The sequence below is a fragment of the Palaemon carinicauda genome, chromosome 14 (assembly GCF_036898095.1).
Source record: "Palaemon carinicauda isolate YSFRI2023 chromosome 14, ASM3689809v2, whole genome shotgun sequence".
In the NCBI taxonomy this organism is placed as follows: Eukaryota; Metazoa; Arthropoda; class Malacostraca; order Decapoda; family Palaemonidae; genus Palaemon; species Palaemon carinicauda.
Window position 1 is genome coordinate 48673023 of NC_090738.1, and position 7647 is coordinate 48680669.

Here is a 7647-nt window from a genome sequence, read left to right on the forward strand (position 1 = left end):
GGACGTAGCCTTTTCCTGCCCCGGGATTGAACGTTCGACTGTTCGAACTTCCGTTTGGGAGTGAGACCCCAACGGACTTTGAGGCTCTGGTTCACCCTGGCAGCTTCGCTTAACGCCGAGTTGACCATGTTCTCCGGGAACAGGTCCGGGCCCCAAGCGGAGGCTTTAATGAGTTTATTCGGCTCATGGTGGATAGTAGCCTCTGATAGAACATGTCTACGGCAACGTCTTCTGGCTACCAAGAAGTCATAGTAATCCGATAACAAGGATTGTAAGGTGGCCTTTGTCATGACCTTAAAAGCGTGTTCCTCATCATAGTTGAGGGAAAACATCTCCGCCATCGTCGAGACGTTTAGGCTCCTGCTAAACCTAGACCGGGACTCGAACTCGAGTCGAAATAAAGTTTCAGGAAGTCTTGGAAGTCGTTCGCTAAATTGCGTCGACGCACAATCAGCAGATAACTTTCCAGAGGTAAATGTTGATTGAATGTTAAGCCAACATTCGTTATCTGATGGGAGCAGAAGAGATGTAGGGTCTGTCTCTCTAAGCTGGGGCAAAGGTTTGTCTTCGGCCACTGCCTGAAGAGCTAAGTCCACCATCTTGGTGACGCAAGGAGTAGGGGTCTGCTCGTCCACAAGAAACATAGTGTATGTGCTCTTGTGGGGAGTCAGCATGGTGTTCGCGCAACCCCACTCGTTCAGGGTTCTAACCCAAACAGACTGAGCCTGTTCTTTTGGGAAGCTAACGGTCTCCTTAGGGACCTTATCTAGCCGGACTAGAGCTTCTTCCGTTGTAGTGGTTTGCGGACTGTGGCCAGAGGTAGCACCCGAACTGCCTAGTGTCCAAATGCCGACCACAACCCGACGTTCACTACACAACAAATATACAATGGTGTAATACCCAAAAAACCCTAAGTAACAGGTCAAGAGAACGGAGCTCTGGGCACCACCCCTTGATTTATACTGGGCAAGGGGACCCAGCTTGAATCTTGGTTTTTATCATACCTTTCATTGGGCTAGCTGGATTATAAATAAAGGTATAAGAACATTAGGTGAAAGGGATTATTATAAGTTACTTGAAAGATTAAAAAAAAACAGTGACTGAGTAGGGGAACTCAGTGGTTTAAGGAACTGGAATGAGATGCTGTATTATAAAAAACAAGAAAAAAATATTTATTTAACCAAAACTGTTAGGATTACAATTACATTGACCCATCAATCCAAATAAAAAATTAAAGGCAAAATTAGCATCCGTTTACATCAAGCTTCAGCCACAGGATAACCAGATAAACAAATTTTGAAAAAGAATAAAATAATTATTCACATACTGGTCACTCACGTTTACTAAGCCATCTCAAACCAACCACCCATAAGAAATATATAAATCTGTGAGACTACTGAACTACAATACTTTCCCCTGAATCACTACTGTCCTTTCAATATCCAGTTCACCACTAAACTGCAAAGTCACTTAAAATTATCATACTCTAAACGGTAAGGCCGCATACGATGCCGTGCAGGTCTCTGCAGGCCCACAATAACAATGTTTCAAAATTTTTTTTCAACACGAGCAATTGCCAATGGCCTTATAATACATTGGTTGTGGTGTTATTCATTCAAACACATGATGGTACTTACAGTTCACAGGCAGTGAAAAATGAATACAGAGCAGACACACCCACCACTACACACTGGTAACAGGCCATCAACCACATTCATAATTATGAGCATTACTAGACAGATACTCTGTTCCTATATACTGTACATACAGTGGTCTCGAGTAAATTTCCCTTACAATTGGGAACTTCTGTCAACATAAATGTCTGCCGTATCTGTTCTTTTTTCTTTTCTTGATGAAGGAACCTATTCTTGTAAAGTACAGTACTTCTATTTACTCAAACTCTGGTTACACATTCAAACCCTACAGAGAGTAGGGCGTGCTGCAAAAACAAATGTTGTTAAGACAGTTGGTAGGACCAAACAAAAATATATACATACCCTACATAATGCTTGTAAAACATTTAAACCTATTTAAGAAAAATTGAAATCTTTACAGTGAATAAAATGTTATAGTACAGTACTGGGGCAGAATATCAGACATTATGACAAAAGGGAATTGATAATGAGAGTTACTTTAAAACATATATAACCCAAGCTTGTTATATGTGGAAATGGTTTGTATTTTTCCCAACTATTATTAATTTTTTCCACATTCCCCGCTCTAGATTTTTTTTGTCCACTCAACATTGTCTTACGACTAGCAACAACGCCCTACACTAACTTCATACATTCAAGTGAAAATTTTTTTTTTACCTTAGGTACAATAAGTTTTTTCCACAGACTCATGACTTAACAAAAAGCAATAGGAATAGACAACCTTTTAAACACAATGGAGATCCAGTACTTACAAATAAAAAGTTAGATTATTGTCTATTCCTCCCAACAATGCTTCAATAATATACAACATAACAATTTCCGTTATACTATACAGAAAACATCAGTATTACAGGTATACACTCAGGATCTATCAAGGGAAAAAAATTGCATCCATTGCAGTCCAAAACCAATTTAAAAGCATACAAAACTCATTGATTTTGGACTACAGGTTTTACATGATAAAAGCAATTTATTGAATTTATTATAACTGTCACAGTCAAGGTCAATTTACAGGACAACAATAAATGCAACAGTTACAGAAACCGTGACTAAATAAAGATTTCCTCACACCACGTGTCCCTTTCTCAGCCTTTCAGATACCCAATGTGGGAATTAAAATATAACTAATAAAAACAAAAAAGGGTAATTACTATCAAAACTTTCTTTGAAAAACTGTTCGAAGATTAATTCAGTGGGAGAATTATAGTTCTTCTTCTGAGTCTCAAAATTCTGTCTCGGGACATGCGCCGGGATTCAGCAATCTGCTGGCGAGCCATATTAATTTCTCGCAGCATAGGAGACAGGCTAAGCCGGCAACTCTCCAGATACAGGCTGGGTGTCTTTAATCGGTTGATAATCTCGCATAACAGTTGGTATCTGCGGGTGATCGACATACTTTGAGGTAAACCAGAGACAGAATCCGTAGACTCAGAAGAGGACAATAAAAATCCCGAAAAATCAGGCGATGACTCGGGGCAACGTTGTGTTTCGGGCGACCCAAACAGTGTTGTAACGTTCAGGTTAGATATACCTGACTGGGCCACTTCAGCCTCGAGCTCTGACCGGTATTTTAATCCACCATCAGAATGTAGGAAAGGGTTTGTATTCTGAGGGGACTCAGGAATGGAGGATGGTTCCCTCTCCATAATATTCATCTGGTCAGTGAGACGAGGTTTCCACTCCAGGACTCGAGACTGAACTAAAGGTAGGTCAAGAACAGGAGCTTTTGACCTAGTCCTTGGGGGACTAAATCCACTAAAGGTGGGATCTTCAGGCGACAGTCGGTCGTCACAATCGGGTGGCAAAAAGCCGAGAAAGTCATTATCAGGATAAATAGACACTGCCGATTCAGAAACAGGGCTTTCTAAAATAGCAGGTCTTGACCAATCTGGACTGGAACTCTTGGAACCAACAGAAGGTAGTTCCAATAATGGAATACTGGAAACTTCCCAGAATTCCCAACTCCCCGGAGGATGAACGATACCTTCCTCTTGGAAAGAAGAAGCTAAGAACTGGGGCGTTGGCAATTCAGGAACAGGACAGTGAACCACTGACTCGGGAGACAAAATAGGGGTTTTACACATTTCAGTGGGGCTGTTCTCCCATAGTTGGAGGACCAAATGATCTTGAAACGATTCAGGCTTTAACACAGGAGTCTCATCACAATTTTCCGGAGGATATAACCAAGCATCCAGTGCTTTCTTTCTCTCGTAAGTCCTAGCTGGCTTAAGAATGGGCTTAGGCTGAGTTGTAGCCCTAGTAGGATGGTGACTTTTCCTCTGTCGTCGGGACTTGTTACAATCTCGAGACAGAAGGTAGGACGCCACTACTGCAGCCACCCCATAGGAGTCGCCATCACTACTAGAACTAGAACTCTCAGAGACTTCAGAAGAAACAGGACTGTCATCCATGAGTTCTGGACTATTCAGAGTCTCTGTTACAGGATCAGGACCCTTCGGATACCAGAGAAAGTGCCTCCTAAGATAAACTGGAGGTTCAAACCAGGCCTTTAACTGGATATGGTGAGCTTTTACCAGTTCACCATCAGGCAGTCTCTGCAGCTCATAGGTGACCTTATTCTCGTGTACCTTAGTAACACGGAATACCCCCTCAAACCTAGGGATGAGCTTGTTCGTCAGAAGGTGTCCCAACAGGTGCACCTTCTTAAGCACCAGAGAACCCTCTTCAAACGGTTTGTACCGAGGATGTCCTTCAGCCCATGGGTCTCTCGTTTCTGCTGATAGCAACGAGATACTATCAACATCGTGAGCACCCTTCAGAATGTTCTCAGCTGGAGTACAGCCAATCTCAGTGTGGTGGGAATGGTTGTAGCTGAGAACTGCTCGGGATAAGAACTAGTCCCATTTCCGAGATTCCCCAGAAAGCACCCTCAGTAACTCACCAATGGTACGATTCACTCACTCCACTGCACCGTTACTAGAGGGTTTATACGGAGTTGTTTTCACATGTACAACATTATACCGCTCCAACAACTCAGTAAATTCCTGGGAAATAAACTCAGGGCCGTTATCAGTCAATATCCGGACTGGAACACGAGGAATAACAGGAAAAAGTCGGTCTTCAAGCGCCTGGCATATCGTACTGCTCTTCTTATTCCTTATGGGTACTGCCGTCACCCACTTGAAATAATGGTCGACTACCATCAGACACCCAATAAAACCAGTACTGGTTGTTGGGAGACTTACAAGATCCATAGCAACCAATTCAAAGGGAGAAGAGGTCACTATTTTCAAGGTCGGCGGAGCAACCACCTCCCTTGAGACCTTACAAGTCTTACATTCCCAACACGTCCGGCACATATCTCTGATTACATTAATCAAAGATCTGTGCCAGACGAGTCGATGGAGCATTGCACTCATTTTTCCGATCCCCCAGTGAGCATTCTGGAGGTGTGTCTCGGCAACTAGGTCAATCAGGACATTGAAGGTGACTACTGGGACTACTGAGCCGTCTGGGTTCCGCTTCACTAGCAAACCCTGGTGAACTTCCAGGTTCAACCAACATCTCCTATAGGGTAGACAGGGGCGTGGAACTCGAGATGCAGGAACCCCAGAGTAGATCATCTTAATGACAGATTGAATCTGTCGATGATCTCCTTGGATCTTGGACACCTGACTAAAGGACAGAAGAGCATTTCTGGAGAACACTCCCTTATCAGATTCAGGATCAGTTACCTTCATAACAGTGGTCTCGGTATGCAGGGAGGAGACTGGGAGTACCTTGGGAGACAACTGAAGAACAGTAGTGTGGTCATACACCAACTGTTCTCGTTGCGAATCCAGTGTCAGGTAGGCTGCGTCCAGTACATTCCTACCAAGAACAAAACAAAAGTTATGTCTTTGGCAGCTACCACCGCATAGTTAAACAGCGGTAGCCTCCACCCAGAAGGACACTTCACCTCTAACTGGACGTAGCCTAGAATGCTGGTGCAGAAACCAGTCAACCCCTCTAGCTGTTCTCCTGACAGTACCTGGTACTCTATGCCAAGTTGGCTCAGTACAGACTCACTTACTAGACAAACCTGTGCTCCTGTATCAACAAGAGCACAAAATAAGGTCTCCTGCATCATTACTATACCTACTGCCGAGTGTTGAGACACATGGGTACAACTGGACTGACGAGGTGCCTGTTCTGTCACGTACTGGATTACAGGACAATCCTCCGGCACTTCCTGATCATCAGTGATCAAGCCCTCAGCGTCAGGAACACGAGATTTTACCTCCGCCTTATGGCCCAGAATCACGTCAGTTGGAGGGACGTAATTGCGGAGCTCGATCAGAGGATTAAAATGCACTCCAGACAGACACTGAAGATGCACATACTGAGGCTCAGTCACGGATGGATCACGATAGACTACGGGACAAGTGGGACCCCAATGGCCCCAGATTTCCAGGTTCAATAACTTTGATGCTGCCAATAGCAACTCCAGAGCTGGGACTGTACCTGGAAATCTCATTGCCTTGATCCTGTTCCTGCTGGTCTTGTCCAGTTTGAAGCCTAGTCGACCGGCGTCTTTCAGAAACTGCTGAACTAAGGCATCCCGGAGCTTGGCTCCCTTCAGCGGAGAGTCGGGTGCGACACCTGACCCTTCTGTCCAGCAGTTCACGACTGGCTCCAAGGATTCGATGAGAGAATCTGGACCACCACGAACCTCCTTATACAAAGCCAGTCCAGTAGGCAACTTCAGAGTGCTGGGTTCAGTAGCTAACAGACAGTCAGTTAATGCAGGCCAGCGGGATAACCAGTCAGCGGCGGCATTCTGATCTCCTGGACAGTAATTAACAATAAAGTTAAATTCAGACAGGTCCTCCAGTGTCCGTGCTAGACGACTGTCCACCATCTTCATGTCATGAAGGTACATCAGGGGACGGTGATCAGAATGGATCACGAAGAACTGACCATAGAGGAAGGCCCTGAAGGTTCTCACTCCCCATCGCAGAGCAGCCAACTCACGCTCAATGGTAGAGTAACGGGTCTCGCAGTCAAGGAAAGTCATAGTCGTACGCTATAACCCGACGCTCCCCTGGATGCTCCAAGGACTCCTGGCACAGACAAGCACCAGCACCTTTACCCGAAGCGTCAACAAACAACTCCAAGGGTTTAGCATCAGCGGAGTAGTCAGGGTATGACAACATAATGTCCTCTTTGATCAGTTCCTTCAAGCGCATAAAGGCACTGTCCATTTCTGCAGTCCACTTCAGTTTCCTAGTTCCTTGAGATTTTCGTCCTCCAGTCTTCGCAGATAATGGTTTGGCTATCTGTGAGCACATGGGGATAAACTTCCGTTGGAAGTTGACCAGTCCCAGGAATCCCCGTAGCTCACGCACAGTGGTCGGTTTAGGGAAGACTTCCACTTTCTGGATGTATTCTGGTAGCTTACGCATACCAGAACGTCCAACCAGATGACCAAGATACTGGACCTCGGCTTGAACCCAAGAACACTTCCCGAGTTTTATCTTGAGTCCGTGCTTCTGGAGAGTAGCCAAAACTCGTTCTACCAGTTTCAGGTGTTCCTCGAAAGAAGACCCAAGTATCAATATGTCGTCAATGTAGACAACCACCTTGGCTTTCGGGAACTCTTGGAGAATACTCTGCATTTCTCTCTAGAACACTACAGGTGCATTTTTCAGTCCAAACGATAAGCGTCTGAACTGCCAGTGTCCAAAGGCGGTAGAGAAAGCCGTGTATTCCTTACTGTCCTCTGCCAACGGTAACTGGGAGTATCCACGAACCAGGTAAAGGGTTGTAAAGTATTTGACTCCTTGAAGTCCAAATACAGAGTCGGCCATGTTAGGCATCGGGAACTTATCAGAGACAGTCACCTTATTCAGTCTACGGTAGTCCACACACAGCCGTATACTATTGTCCTTTTTTCGGACTGGAACAATGGGTGAAGACCAAGGAGAGATGCTGGGTTCAATAATACCCAGTTCATGCAACTCCTTGCACTGTTCCTCGATGGCGTCAGCGA